The sequence below is a fragment of the Calliopsis andreniformis genome, chromosome 3 (genome assembly GCF_051401765.1).
Source record: "Calliopsis andreniformis isolate RMS-2024a chromosome 3, iyCalAndr_principal, whole genome shotgun sequence".
NCBI lineage: Eukaryota > Metazoa > Arthropoda > Insecta > Hymenoptera > Andrenidae > Calliopsis > Calliopsis andreniformis.
In genome coordinates, this window is record NC_135064.1 from 24141967 (window position 1) to 24158655 (window position 16689).

Consider the following 16689-nt stretch of genomic DNA (forward strand, 5'->3'; position numbering starts at 1 on the left):
ATCTTTGATAACCATAATTACGAATGACAGCATAAACGGTCGAAGAAATTCAACCTGAAGATTTTTGGACGGCCCCTGTCAGCTTGCATATATATTCGGTTCCTTAAGCGGTCAGGTATGCAAAGGCAGAGTCCTACCAAAGCCCCTAATTAAAGGAAACCATCCCGCTAATCCTGGGATCCGTTACGGACGTCCTTATACGTCTGTCGGTTGGTTTCAAACACGGGGTTATGATGGGTCTACCGTCATTAAGCTGCAGAAGCCAAGTACTGGAAAATTCTGATTAAGGTTTGGATTCCTCTGGACCATAAATTAATAAATTCTGGTGAACACCACGAATCCGAGTGTCTCTTAAAAATAAAGAGACAGGCAAAGTTATCTTCGTCTCGTATCGTGGACTAAATTTTTTAACAGATGGTGAATATTAACGAGGCATATGGAGGAAGTTCATATGTACGGACATGTAGCAATATGTCTTCTCACTCCAGCATCCCCATTTGAGGGAACTCGATAATCTGTTCTTTGATCGATCGGGCAGCATGCATCTGCGGAGAATACTGCCTCAGCAGAGATTTGGACCACATTAAAAACACTCCGGCACAAAATGGCTTCGGCGTAAGAATGATAGAGCGCGAGATGAAAAGGATACAACGGGCAAAAATAGGCGAACAGGAACGAAAGTGAAGACCGAAATAAAGCATTGGCATTTCTTCCTTGCATGGAGGGCACAATTGACCGAATTGGCAGAGCGCTCAGAAAAAGGGGACATCGAAACAGTTTTCACAAACACAGAAGAAAGTTCGACAGGCACTTGCCTCCGCGAGGATCCACATTGCTACTGTTTCTTCGAATTCTATCGAATATCGTGTTTATCTGTCGGTAGTTTATGAGACACTATGACCGCGCGAAAAATATACATTTGGGAAATTTAGAAGAACATAAACATGCTTGCCAAAAATAATACTACTCGCAGTAGATGGATGAAATATACTCAAAATGAGAAACGCTTGTTCAGAAAATACAATGACTTCGAAATGATGCACAGTAAATTCTCCGTACCTTTAGTTAGGGAGAAAACCGGGAACTAGAAGCGACACAAAAGGACATGTTAAACAGATGATAATTCAGTCTTCAGAGGCCCAATAAAGCTACTTGCAATGCTAACGAAACGGTAGAAGACTCCTCCAGAAGGGAACGATTTATACTCCAACATCCAAGACGTTTAATTGTCTTCAACGTTCATTAGCATCGTCTTCGAGGCAGCACTAAGAAAAAAAGGACACGTTCTACGTTATCTTGAGTGGCTGTATCGCGCTGAGCCCAGGCTCGACGGGACAGCAACAACTTCCATGAATCATGAAGAAATTTCGTAAAAAGGGAGGCACGAGCCCTTCCCTGCATTACTGTTTTGTTTCGCGAGCGACGCGAGGCGAAGATTAAACAGATTCAAGAGATCACGAGGAAAGTTAAATTCTTGGTCGCCTAAGGATGTCTCGGTACTTTCGTTCCCTTGAAAGTTATCGTCGGCGGTGGGTCGAGAAGTTGCCTGGTCTCTTACGAAAAATTTGTTCCTCACCCCCTCTTTCTCTCGGTTCTGTAATTTATCGCGCCGCAATAACACAATTTAAACGACTCGGCCGAGCACGGAAGACTTGTTCTCGGAACACTGCGAGCGATTCATCGTCCGCATATACTTACGATATCACGAACGACGATGCAGGCTACGCCGTTGGAACACTTAGTTTTAATATATGCAAAGCAATGCGTGTTTCCTGAATTTTCTCCGCGCCAGAGCTAGACGTTGAATAGGTGGGAACTGAATTTTCTATAACGACGGAGTCATTATACCGACACTCTATTCCCGAAGTTTCGGGCAACTTTGGGACGCGTAAAACGACGAATTTCCATATTCGCGTCGTTTAGGCCAATTATTGCGCGAAATTGAAATCGCACTGTCGAAACCGACCCCCTTCAGCTTTGCACAGATGGGAACACGGGATTTAACCGGCGAAAGATACACACGCGCGATTTCGACGATTGTTTGCCGATGCTGCAACGATTTCCAGGCGATAGAATAAAGTTCCGTATAAGCTGCGAAGTTGCCGCGATTCGTTTTTGCGATAAATCTCGAGCGAGAATCTTATCGCTGCCGCAACGCCCGTTCCCTCGCGATAATAGTTCACTTGAAACGCAACTTATAGAGGGGCTTCAAGCTCGAAGTTAGTTCATTGACCTTATTGGATCTGAACGGAACTTGGACCTCGGGGCTCAGCTTTGGCTCGATATAGAACACGATATTGACAGATCTCGATAAGATGGGCTTTGGCTTTGGGAAGTGATCAGAACGCAATTTAGGGTGCAGAAAGTAGATTTGTGATAGAAGTAGGTTCCGCAGGAAACATTTCTGCATAGGGAATTGATTACGAAATGAGTATGCGGACTTTTCAAAGGTTTACGTATTATTTCAAAACACAGGCACAGTAGGCTGCTATTTCTGTACACATTTCTAATTAATATTCTCATAATTTCGTTTCCCTTTTAGGGACTATTTTTCATTGTAATTCAGTGCGGATATGTAATTAAATTTTATGTGGCAATTAGAATTTTCCATTTTCACTTGGATCTTTTCACGTTTTCCACGCAGTAAATATGCACCAAACAGAGAAAAAAAGAATGCATTCACTGTAGCTAGGCGTGGACACGCAGGAGTTATACAAAGGTTAAAATTTTGTATACCCAGGGGCAAGTTTCATAGTCTGCATAATCAACAACTTTTAAATAAAATTTAGTGCACTTGCAATTTAACGTCTGTCCTTTTTGACGATACATAATTCTTTGATATCACAGTATAATTGACCAAAAAATTGCGCGTCTAGCTCGACGAAGGGAACAGATTGTTATTTAAAACAGACACAAATTCGCAGAGCGTTAGACAGCGTTAGAGAGACGCATTTGCATTTAAGTTTGCCCGAAGGTTTACAAGGTACGTTTAAAAAGCCGAGTCCCTGTGTCTCGCTTAGCGTCGCGCAAAAGCTGTGGAGCAATCCAACATTCATATATGATAAGTAAATTGTCCCACATCGAAAAAAATAATCACCGTACAGAGAGGCAGGTGTGTAAGTCACGCGCGTGCCCATTCTGCTAATCCGCTCGGGCCGTTTGTAAATTCTAATTTGATTGCATGCATCCCGGCCAAGTGGTGGGGCGAAACGAGACCCGAATGAAAAGAAAATAATCCCAACGTCATTTCCAAGGGTGTTAATTTGCATCGCTTGACGCATTGTCGCACCGCGCTCGTAGGAATAACACGGCGAGAATAGAGAGCAGATTTCTGACTCTGTGAGATTTGAATGCAAAACGAACGACGTCTATTAGTTTATCTTCTTCGTGGAACTTATTAAGTGTGACATGACATCTCCGCCATCCACGGTGAGACTCCCTCAGAAAGGTAAAGTGGGTTAAAAGTGAATTGCGACACAATGCGTTGGCACCGGTGCACGTATGCTCGGCCCTCCGCGGCTTGAAGATTCTTGCGAGCTGGAAGGGTTGCATACAAACCCTGGCGTCAATTCTTCTCGCGTAGTTCTGTCGAATTTTCCTATGCCAAGTTTTATACAATACACGCAGTGTTTCGTGGGCCGCACAGGTGCTGCATCCTAAGTATGTATTACTTACTGGGCGTGACTTCTCCCCAGAAAATAGAATTTCATGGAGGACAGCATCGTTTGACCTATATTAATCGAAGTCATTCAAGGTTAGTTTGCTAGTTAACATAGCATGTAACAGAGAGGTTCGTGCATGGTCGCAACCACTAGACCCTAACTCGATTTGAAAATGGGCCAACTTTGAATTCATGATTTTGAACTGGTTCTGCAGCACTCATGACCCAGCCGAGCGACCCCCGGGGTCGGGGGTCTCGTGTTATACCACGGGGGATCATATTTTCCAAGATAACTTCGCGGATCTAATGCTCTTGTCCCGCACACGAATTGCCCTGCTCCACTCGAGGCTGGCCCTGACTTAACAGAATTAAAAATCTTTTCAGCCTTTACTTTGTTACAACAACCGTTTCCTCGAGCAGTAATTATTTTTATACAGTTTTAAGCTCGGAATATAATTTCGCGGAGGACCGTGGAAGAATGGTCGTGTACAGTCCAGTGGACGGGGATATTTGAAGTTTTTCCAGGGACGCAATAAGAAGTCGCCGTCTCTCTCATAAATCGAAACGCGTCGTAAACTACTGACCGCGCTGGTTGTCTCGGCATTTACTTCGTTTCCCGGGTAAAAGAGCGCGAGACCCGTAACAAATTCCCTGCAGTTGTAGTGAAAACTTCCCCGTGAGTTGCTCCCAGGTATCAAAGTTCAGGAAGTGTCGACCGAGAAATCCTTTCGCGTAATTCGTTTGTCCGACGGCGCAGCGAGCGCGCTCTACTAAAAAGGAAAACCTGGGTAAAAGAAATCGACCGGGTGGCGGAAAATTCGCGACAGTACTCGTTAGACGCGCGTCGATAAATTCGCCGATAACAACGCGGAATTGCGCCGCGCGGCGTGGTTCTTTAAAAGCGTTTCCATAAAACTGTTTTCGCGCGAATCAGCCAACGTCAGAGGGAAGAGCGAAACGCTAACGTTCTCTCTCGAAATAATATTTTACAGCGAGGGGAATCTGTGCGCGCGGTTCGAAATCGTTTTCGCAGCCATTCGAAGGAAATAGCAGGAATAACGGCTGCTCTTTTTTTCCGCTTTTTCCCTAGTATTTTTTTTTTCTTTTTTGTTGTTTTTTAGCGTATCGAAGAGCACTGTAAAATATCCGTAACGCAAAAGTCTCCATCCGCCTCGCCGTTTGAGGAGAAAAAACGCGATAGAAAAACTGGAAGGGGAGCCCACTTCGCGATAACACTCCCCGGCAATAATAAATGCGCATCCCGATAGATTCGACTGCATAACAGTCGTAGTACATTCATAGAATTATTATTGCGTTCGCGGCAATTTCTATAGCAGATGGAACGGGTCTGAAAACGAGATTGAATCTACCGACAGAAATAAATCCGCGGCGAAATAATGTCGATCGAGCATCCACGGCCAATTACATTCTGACGCGATTTGTAATACAACGCGTGTGCCACGTGAACCGTATTCTTCCGCGATAAATATCGATTCATCTAACCGTGAAATACTCGTGCCACAGAGGAGTAGAAAAAGAAATACTCCTTAATGTTATTATAATTGTATCGCAGAGTATTCTTATTTTTGAATAACGGTTTTTCCTTGAGTTCTTGGAGCTTCATTTAATTGAAGCTCAAAGTAATTCAGTCCTTGGACAATATAAATGGTACTCTAGATAGCATTGACCTCTCTCAGTAACTGTGGAACATGTTCTTGCACCAGAGAGGAAAAAGAAATATTTCTTAATATTGGTATGGGATTATAATTCTGTCGAACAGTATTGTATCTTTTTAGTAATTGTTTTTCTCTGAATTTTTGAAGCTTGAATTAATTAGAGCTTAATGGTACTCTTAATGACATTCTGTTTTTTCACACTCCAAGAAAATTGAGTTTTTTAGTAATGTCCACGTTATATAGTTAAGCGAATATATTAATAGTTAGGGCGTATTCCTCTTTCTGAGCGCGTCTTACATTTCACACCAGTTTACTCTACGGAACGGTATTCAACAGACATTCTGTATTCAAGAACTGTACGCTCTCCCAGCGGGTTCTGCTGGAGACGGCGAAGTAACAATTGTCAAGAAACATGCGTCGTAAATCTACTGCAATCGTAGGAAAGATATCCGAGCATTCTGCGCTGAAGCATGGCGACACGTTGTTTTAAAAGGGTCAACAGTTAATACAAAATCAAGTTTTAATAGAATTATCTCGTGGGACTCTGACTTTATGCTTCATGTACAGAAATTATTCTCTAGAACAGTCTAATGATGTCGACATAAAAAGCATGTTATCTGCTTTCACGCTTGCGTAAGAATTTGCAAATTTACTCGCTGCTACTATACAGAGCAATTCAAAATTACAGGTCACCGAGTAAGAGATAGTAAAGATCGATAGAATATTTTTTTCTGATATAGACGTGTCTATTATTCAGTCTTAACATAATCTATCGTGCATTCATAAGAATCATGTACATGATATTATTCGCTTAAAAATTAATAGTATTCAGATATACTACACAGACCTATAAGAACACAGAAGTATGGTACGAGAGAACATGCAATTTGTTACTTGAAATTTTAATGAGACCCATGGTAGCGTGAGCTGCCTTCTCAGGTCAGTGTATCCAAGTTGCAGAAACCTGTATTTTTAAAGCCACGTATCTGTAAAATAGGTTGAAATCCAAAATACATCTAAACAAGAAACATTTTTCTTCTAGTCACCTTCCATCCTCGCCCGATCGTTCAGGACATCTGGTTCACCGTGTACGTAAGAATTAAAGGGTCCCTTCTTCTACTTTATCGAAAGTAGAATAGCCCGATCGCAGTTGGCCTTCGGGTAGCCCCTATTGAAGCACTTTGCCCGCGAAATCAGTGCAGAAAGATCGAAGGGTCATCGAAGAATTCGTCGGACGCTCTGGTAGCGGAAGAGAGGAGGTACGTGCCAGCACGTACGTTCGGCAAGGAGCGAGTAACGTGTCCAAGGCACGATAAATATCCTGCTGGAAGCAGCGGGACGTTGAACGTCCAGGCACCGTTACTGCACATCTGGCGCTGTCGCCATGAATATAACCTCATACCAACCATGCTCCACCTCTGCCTCTGCCACCTACTAAACTCCCTTCCGCTCGTTTCCTCGGCCTCGCCCCGCTCGCTCCCTGGTCCCTGTCCGTGCTCTTTGCACCGCGAGAAAGTTTCATCCTGTTTTGCACGGGGAACGAGCTGGTAGTTGGTGGCGACGGTACTGCCGCGTGTCTCATGGTCTCTATCCACCTACCACACATCTCTCCTCGGTGTCAAGGCTGTTCCAGGTCCTGCTGGGAATGGCGGAGGAAGGGTAATCGTTAGACCTGCATAAAATCACCGCGCAAAGATCTACCGGACGCCCTGCCAAGTTCTCTCGGTCTCGAGGCTCGAGCCGGAAAGAAAGGATTCTGGAAAGAAGGGGGATAAAGTGGTCGGGTAACAGACGCTGCATTTCGGGAACAATTTACCTCGATCCCTCTGGGGAAGTATTGGTAGTCGTCGATACCTTTGTTCGATCTCGCCCGCTTCCCGAGGATTCCCCCTGAGGCAGGAGGTATATTTTCCTCCCTCCTTGATTACGAGAATGCGACGGAGGTTATTGTTATGTCTTGGGTTTATGGAGACGCGACGTTGCATTGATTGGGGATGATATCGCGTGGCATTGTATATAATGCATGTATCGCGGACGTAATGCCGATGGGAATTGCTCCGATGTGTAGCTATACGAACTGTCAGAGAATTGTCGTCTCCGTGTCTAAAGGGAATCGATAGAAAATTCTATATATTTGAGAGTTTTAATTTGATTCTAATTAAAGTTTAATAGTGGTAGTACTTGAGGCAATTCTTCGACTGTGCTGCGCTTTTCGCAAGGAGAACTTTAGAAGTTTGCACGCTTTTTAATGAGTTTGGCAGTTTGTGGAATTCGTCGAGTCGATACATCAATATCCTCTTTTCGGGGCAAGTGGGTGTATAGTTTACTTAATGTTAAGAAAGCTGCTTTGTGTGCCTCATCTTCGTGAAAAATTTGAATATTTCGAAAATTGAAAAAGTCTAAATCTTCAATTTTTGGAAAGCTTTTCTTGTAAGAACTTCAATAACATTAATCAACCCTGCAGCCATGTCTTTTTATCGACAATCTGTAATTCAACCACTCGATTCCTTCTCCGGCCACTTATTCACACCTGACGTACCCCAAGTTCATTCACCTCCTTTCCATCGATAAATATCCTAGACCATCAATAGTTCGGTTCATACCAAACCCATTAATACACTTACCACTGTTTGACTCCGCATCTATCAATAACAAAGAATCAACAGAAAAGCTAATTAGCTAAATCGATAAAGTCAAACGCAGATACTGATTAGAACTCAGTAAACAGAGGTATTTGGTGAGTCAAGTCCACAAACCGGGAAGCACATCCAAGCCGCAGGTTATAATTCACTCGTGGTCGTACCAACGAATTCACTGTTGCTCCTAAGCGTATCAAGTTGTTGCAACTTTTGCATAACAATGTACCGTCGTTTCAGCCGCGCCCAATACATCATTAAAACGCATATTTCATTTCTAATAACTCTCAGGATATTAATTTAGCACGCGGGAGCGGTTAGTCGGAGGGTTGGCTGAAGCGGCATTGCTCGTCCTACAAACCGTCGTAGAGCAAACGCCGAGTTATGGTTGCAACCCCCGGGGTCAATTCGCGAAACCGGGGTCGCTGCTATTTACGACCCCGTCGCCGCGAAAGTGTCCTCGGTGCCTCTCTCTTTCCATTTATTAATTCCCTGAGACGACCACTCCCTCCTGCCCTCGTCTCGAGCCTCCTCCGCGGCTTCTTCGCGACGTCGAACATACACAGAGTCTCTCTCGCACGGTGGTGTGTCGTGGTTGTTGTCGCTTCACTCATCCGCTTCTTTTCTAGGTGCCGTGGCACCGTCGCAGATTGGCCGGGCAGCCAACCAGCCAGCCAGCAAGCGAGCAAGCGAGCGAGCAAGCCCCAGCGTCATCCCTCTTTCACCGGGGCTAAAGTAGGGGGATGACGGACTCCGGTGAAGCCACAAACTAATTACGACCCGGGGCGCCGTCGAGAGTAGAGGCGCCGGTGGCTCACTAGGGATTGTCCGGGTCGTGAAGAGGGACAAGTAGTGATGGCCTCAAGACACATCGAATCCTCTTTCGACCATACTATGTAAGTCGAATCGTTTCGAACATAACTCAGCGACAGGAAGTCTTCGAGAGTCTTGGAAGCAGGTGGGGGGGATCTTGAAAATTTTCCTTCCCTTTGGGGAATAACTGCAGTCCCATATCTGCAACTGTACGTAGGGGGTGCTGTGCGTTACTGGTACAGGGAATCTATCGTGTTATAAATGTAGTTAATGGAAAGAGAAATGGATTTAAGGGAAATTTAAGTGCAGGGCTTCGAGTTGCTATTTCAGCGGCGCCTTTTGTGTAGAAAATTGGATTCCACGGAATGAACTGAAAGAACGAATCATTGTCTCTGAGACTTATATTCCGACGAAGGATTCTCAGTATTACACACGACCATTTACGAACTGCACGTAAAAGACATAATTTTAGTTGGGAAGCGACTCGTGGAGAATACGATATCTCCTCTACGTAAGCGTTAATAATTTTATTTTCAAGCTGCTTGAGCCTGTTGTACACTTCAACGCTGTCGGGGAAACACTTTCCGAGCAGTAGGAGCCCTCCTGGCTATTGAGACTTTCGAGGCTTCTTAGAAGTTCCTAGAACTTCTGGCTTCTAATAATATTCGGAGTACCATTGAATTGTTCGAAAATTTTCGTGCCAGAGGTTCGAACGCCCATCACTATGAAGGAGGAGGTACGGCAGGCGAGACGAAGAGGGCGGGATGGAAGGTAGACAAGGGTGTAGATGGTTAGACTGAAGCGAGAGGGGATGCTGGATAGAGAAGGATAAGGATTCCCTGGGCATCGTCTGCGCCGCTCCCGAGTCTGCACGTAACTGTATCCAGCAAACGGTACGTAGCTCGCTTACGACTCCTGTTAACTATACTCGAGTGTCTGAGTCCCGACGCCTTTCGCATGGAGACTTCTTTGGGGACATAGGACATAGGTAGCGCGGATAAGCGCCTGCAGCTAGGCTCGGTTGCGCGGGGCACAGAAATTTAAAGCGGTGGAAAATTTATAAGGGATTTAGAAGGAAACAGCCGGCACGCGACCCACCGTTTGTCGCTCGGTGCATTCCCCAAAAAGGCGTGTAACTCGCTAGCACGCTAGGCTTTTTCATGGTAAATATAGCTTCTGGTCTACAAACTTTGAATCACCGAGAGTCACAAAGAAAAACATTCTACGGTAGTACATACAGTAGAATTGAGGGTAGTTTCTGGGGAAGAAGTGAATACGTATTACATACCGAGACAATGGAATTAACTGGACTAAAAAGTGATTCAATGATAGTAGCTGAGATATAGGATAAATGTCCCTGTAGTCGACCATGTCTTGGTACCTGGGCACTAAAAGCTTGATTTCTATTAAAAAGCCAGTACCACTAGTGACAAGCAAAAAATATCGTAAAATAGTATATTTAGTTATTGGGATGTAATTCAAGTGTCGGGATATGTATTTTTCGGTTGTCCACTTGCCAGGACATTTGACATATTAAGACTCCAAATATTGAGACATTTACCTTATAAAAGATGCAAACTACTAAAGATGGGTTTCCAGGTTTCGTAAATTAGGGGATTTTTAAGAGGAAAGGGATAAAGCTTCACCAAATTCGTTTATAACACTATTTTTCTGAATTCTCCTGAAGGAGACCAAGAATTAGAAAACATATCGAAATAAAAATCTAATGAATCTTTGCATTAATTAAGCTCCTTGGAAAATTGAATAGGAATAATTCATACTTCCCCGCTTTATTAGTTCGTTTCGGTGGAGCAGCGTATGCGATCCATTCGGCTTGCTGCCGAGCCTGGAGTCTAGTGTTTAGCAATATTGCGTAACAGGAGAATGATTGTAGCAATAAGTCTGACTACCATCCCCCGCCTCCCCGGAAGCTGCGCCGTACTAATTGTATTTTAACCAGCTCCGCTCGAAGTTCTTTCTCCCGTTGTCTTCCCCCTCTCTCGCGCCTAGTATATCGCATTTCCCTTAGATTTTCGCACGACTTTGCCTTCTAACGAACGCAAGAGATTTCGCGTTTGCGAGCACGCTTGCGTTTCGCGAGCTGGTTCCGTTCCGCGCACGCAGTATGTCGCTTTGTGTGCCTCGGCGTGGTTTAATTAAAACAGAATATTTATACGCAACTGTATTTAAAACGTTACGTACGAGTGAAAGGGAGAGAAAAAAAGAGGATGAGAGGGTGGAGGATGGAGGGCGAGCGAAGGGAAGAAAAGGTGGTCTCCAGCGAGCGGGCAAACAGAACGGTCGGGCGAGATATTAATATTACCTGTTTGCCTTAAATCATCGAGTTATTTACGATTCGTGTGAAAGAGCAGCTTTAGAGTGGATACGATCGGCCATTTGCCCTGAACAAACGCCACTTATCGCGCTCGGCGGCCGTCGCGCGTCGTTGTCGAGGGAAAAATTAACGGCGAAGGGAGAGAGGAGAAAAAAGAGCAGCGAAGTACGTTAAATCGCTACTTTTTATCGGCGGGTACGCGGGCGCAAACAAGAAATTGTCCTATCTCGTTTTTAAGCCCCGGAACGCTTTATTTCCCGCGTACCGCGGTAATTGGCGTACTAAAACATTTTATCGGTGCTCCGTGTCACCGGGTGACGGCAATAATTCCGGGTTTCCCTGCAATTTGTATCAACACCGAGGACGTACTATCCGCGTCGTACGTGGCATAACACATCAATTACATGTGCCGGCGAATCCTGGCCTCGCTGCCGTCGGCCCTCCGTCGGCCCTCCGTCGGACGCCTGACCGTCCCTATGACGGCGTTCGATGATAACTTCCGGTGTAGGCCGCGTGATACGCGGCACGAAAATGCCTTCATCGCGGCCAAATGGCGGTATCTGGCCCCGACGATGGTGCGCGGCGACGCAATTAAATCCTCGAGCGGCTAATTGGCCGCCTCGTCTGCAGTCTAGGCTTAATTGAACAGTATGGACCTAACGATGTAATTGCCGCGACGATTTAGAAATACGCAAACTGGAACGCAGCAGCTGGAACGGGGTTGAGTGCGGGGAAGAATGGAAGACGGTGACGAAAGGACGGGGAGAGATATGAAATTGAAAAGGGGGGAGGGAAGCGGAGATGTAAGGGAACCAGGGGGATTGTTCTTAGGAGTCTCGAATTGTCTTGGATCGGGCTAGCAGAAAAATGAGATGAATTTTGCGTTGAAGGGTGCACCAAGTGGTGAGGTACCTTGTTGTAAGTGGAGGAAATGGAACAGGGCTTTTTTTTTCATGAGGATTTATAGGAAGTTCTCGCGAGCTTTTACTGTTAATGCCGTGTATGATGGGGGAGATTAATATAGCGTCCTTCCGCGAGAGGATCATGGCTCACTGATGAGTTTATAGCGAGGGTCTTGTCTCTGAAGTTGACTTATCCACTGATAACCTAGATACGACTGACGCTGTAGTACAAACAGAAATTGTAGGTTCTAAATAATGCAAAAATGAAGAAAATCTAATTAATAAGGTAACCTAAATAACACCAAGTAAACCAAAAAAAGTCCAGCAATGTCTGACCTATTTGAGCCACTACTACTTGCGTACCTTTACTTCTAAGTAGTAGTAGTACCGAGCATTAGTCAGCCACCCTTTCACGCATGCTTGTTCTCCTAAAATCATTTATACCACGAGCTTATTCAACCCGCATTACTTTTTTACACGTACATAAGCACCTACACAACGCTAAGGCTGGACTACATTTATGCATTTACATAAATTACTTCTGCATATATATTTCCACATTTATCCCTCATTTGCATCCACCGCTGTCTGCCATCAGAAAAGTAGACGAGAGGAGAGCTCGAAACATAGAGGCCGAATAAGGTATAGATAAGGACAGACCGCGAGAAAGCCTCAGATGGATCGAGCAAGGGACAGGGGTGGTAAGGGAAGAGGTGACGAAGAATGATGAAGGATAAGGGGATGCAGCGGATGGCATACAAAGGAAGCCTCGCGTTTTTTCGCGATCATGCAAAGCGTCTGGATACTCGGAACCAAAGTGAAACGACCAGCGTCGCTCCTCTGAAACGTACTTGATCGATTATGCAAATTTCGGGCGGAGGAAGAGCTGTTCAGACTTGGAGAGCTCGCCCAGTCACGCACTAGGCTAGTCAGCTTTGAGTTGGAATTATCAGATCGTTCGTTGGCCCGAACTAGCCCACTTTTCCCCTACAAAATCTAACTTATAATGCATACGATACACCTACACCTACACATATTTATTGTAAATAGGTTTCAGCAATATTATGAGAATTGCTTTGGAAACTCGTGTTCTAAGTCAGAAAACCGACGGCACTTGAACCGCCTCGACCTGACTTGATTACGAATTTAACGATACCGAGCAATATCGCGATAAACGACGTCGCTCCGGGGTAATCCGATTACTCCGTATCGCGAGTAATCGCATGCACGTGGAATCGATCTTTACTGCAGAGAATGGGGCAAAAAAAGAAGGGGCCGAAAACGTCGCGCGAATTACAAAGAACGATACCTACTCCAAAATCGTCGACTCGACAACGGAGAACCTTTTAGAATCGCGTTCCAATTGATCAGCACTAATTGGACTTCGGTGGTCGCTATAACACGAAATTAAATCGCAAACAATACCGTCCAGCTATTAATTATGTAAAGTCGAAACGGCAGCGAGATAAAATTAAACAGATATTAATTGTTGGACGTCAGAGCGGAAGAGGAAGGGGTGGACGGTCTGGGGTTTGGTGGAAGGGGAGACGAGTCTGCTCGTTTCCGGCGGAAATTCGCTGAAGGATTGACTACCGTAACTAACGGGAGGCGTGCAGCGACATGAACGACGACAGAGAACAGAAGGTTTGAAGGAAAAAGACGTAGGAGTCGGGGGTTAGACGCGCTGCCTCCTCGAAGAAAAATGGGTTTCGGAGGATCAAGAGGTCACGTGCTACCCTTGTCAGAGGGCAAATGCAGCCTCGGTCGAACCTTGTCAAGGGATTATCGATACACCTTTGCAATAAGTGTGTTAGCTGGTTCGAGCCGACGGACGGCTCGTAATCGCTCGACGATGAACTCTTCTTGCCAACCTGACCCTCCTTTTCTATCCAGTGCCAGTCCTTCCATCGTATCCTTCGTCAACGAAAGTTTAGCAAGTTAGTGGCCCGTGGTTTAGTCCCTAGACGACCTCCGAGTCCCTGACCAACCGTACGCTGCAATCGTTGGTAGCTGAGAGCATTTATTGCTGGGGCCAAAGTCAGTACGTAAATATTCATTGGCGGATGCGAATGGACAGAATGGACGGAACGTTAATGACAGCGGTGATTACATTAATGACGGAAATATATGAAGCGGTAAATTAAACGTTAACGTTCAATTTTAATGAACCGCCATTGTAATATTATTATTACGATATCGATGTGTGTAAACAAATTATTTTAATAATATACCTCGTGCTTTTGATATTTGTCGGAATTTTGTTCGTTATTTCAAGGGGGACGTTTTATTACATTATCATATTATTAGTAACCCTTCAGCTGTGGCGCGTTTTGAATGAAACTCATCGCTGTGTACTTCTGCATAATTTTATGTTACTATTTGTAGCAGACAGTAAAGAATAATGAAGAGATATTCCTTTCTCACGGCATATTGCAGTCAAAGGAATTTAAGCACAACTTGGGAGTTGAATTTAGTAGGTTGGAACTAAAAAGAAGTCTCTCAGTCCTTCATTACGTAGTAACGAGTTTATACGTCGAAGTGAGGTCAGCTTTCTACGAAGCTCGTAAAATTAGTCGAGCAGGCAGAAAGTGTTCGTAACTCGGAAAGAAAACGGCCGACGATTATCATCCTCGAGTTGAGTAGATTAAGCTTCCCAAGTTTAATTAGCTGCTTCTGGAATACCCTGAAAATTCCGCGAACTTCGCCAAAACATCAGCCCAAGAGCGAAGGTCTGCGACAACCGAGTCCATTTAACTGTTGTCCAACTTGATCCATTCGTCTCGAAATACCTAAGAATCCTCTCGAGCCCTCCACCCCTCGCCGTACAATATCCCCCTACAACTCTTTCACCTTCAACCTCGAGCCCCCCGACTCACCAATTCCAACAAAGCCACCCAACGACTCTTCCCTATGTTCTCTCCCTCCGCAAACCCACGTGAAACTCCAATATCCACGTACCAAAGTCGAACCATACAGGATAACCCGCCATTTAGCCTTCACAGAGCGGTCATTATTCATTAACATCGTCGCTAAAGAGCAACGTAGGGGAAGATCGAACAGACCGATCACGCTGGCGGAATACAAGCGAGGTGGCAAAAGGAAGCGCGGTCGTATAGCGTGTACCGCATGTAGCTACACGGAATCACGTGTGATATCACGTCGATGTCGTTTCCCGCAAAGACATCGTTACCTTTCGCTTCCGTGTCGGGAATACTCGCGACCTCGCTTCCGTGACAGGAATACAAGTGGTGGGCGCATGAGAGGCGCAGGAGAGGAGGGGCAAGGGCGAGAGACAGGTGAGGGGCCAGGGGGCCAGTAGGACTAGCGCGAGGCTGCTTCGATTCCTTCTTTGCCGCAACGAGGACGTCGACAAATAGCTAAGCTGCGGATCGTCCGCGTCCCCCCTTCGATCCCTCACTTCTCCCCCCTTGCCACGACTCGCCGGCGTGTAACGATTTACGCACGTGTCCCTCGGGCCGAAGAATAACGAGCACGCGTCACATTTTCGCTGCACGGATTTCCAGTCATAAATTTACGCGGCTCGCGGACGCGTAACGAGCAACGACATTATAAGCGTCACGGGCAGAGGAAGGAGAAAAATCGCGCGGAGGGTTGGTCAGCGCGTGGGGGTAGGGGAGTCGATGTTCGAATAATTGCCAGAGGACGAGGAATAATCGAGATGGGTGCGAGACTACGTCAGCGCCGGTTGGCCCAATTCCTTTCGGTAGGATCGATGGCCAGCCAGCCGTACGAAAAGGACGATTTTAGAACGTGACTGCTTGCCGATGGGTCAGTCACGTTCTTCGGAATCAACGTCTTCTTCTGCCCCCCTTCCTCCCGCTGTTCTCCGTTGCCCGATGCGAAAACGGGTAAACACTGTGCGGCGACCGAGCTTCGGCGAGTTGAAACGCAGGGGTAGTAGGTGGGTTGTTCAGCGGAACACAAAGACAGCGGATGTGGTCCCTCGCGCTTTAGAAATCAAGATTTTTGCCGGTACTCGTTCCTTGGTTGTGGATAGCTGAATGACTCTATGGTTAGTCTTTCGTTCCTTGGCTCTTTGTAAGTTCTATATAGAACCTCATACGTCACTCGGAGGATCAATGTTAGAGATAGGAGAAATCTATGAGGTAGATACTTAGGGTGCGCTCTGACAGAGTGAAACTACACCCTTGGGGCTACAAGTCGTCGAGAGTGTTTTTCACCATACAGTACAGAACCGTAAAGCTCGAAACACCTGTTTCGATGTCGGTGGACTGTGTCGATAGCCTGGATCCACGGATAACGTGGCTAGGTGAATGAACGCTCCGACGACGAGTGTTCGGGACCGTGTTTGGGAACGTACGTAAAGTTAGATATCGATTGCGAAGGAAGAGATTCTTAAAATTCATATGCCACCTTCGAATGCAGAGTAGCGCATTTCTCGAATGTGCGGTGTGCGTGAGAAATCTTTACGAGCGCGACGTGATTGAGAATCGAGGGGGTTCGGTAGAGAATGTCAAAGAGAGTTATCGTGTTCCTCCAAACCTACTTATATGGAGAGCAGTTAAGTTTGAAGTTATTTCTATCACTCAGAATACTGATTCTGAGAAAAATGTCGTGTTTGAATAGATATGATCTTTGAGGTACACTTATTTTAGTCTCATTTTAATCTGTAACACCATCTTCT

The 16689-nt window shown here is 45.5% G+C and overlaps 1 long non-coding RNA gene across 1 annotated transcript in view; it reads left to right on the forward strand.

Moving 5' to 3' along the window:
• LOC143177668 (uncharacterized) overlaps positions 1–8661 on the forward strand; it is a 29541-nt gene extending 20880 nt beyond the window's left edge. The window contains exon 3 of the long non-coding RNA XR_013001622.1: positions 8603–8661. This is a non-coding gene — a long non-coding RNA (uncharacterized LOC143177668). The remainder of the gene's footprint in view (positions 1–8602) is intronic.
• The last annotated feature ends 8028 nt before the right edge of the window (positions 8662–16689 follow it).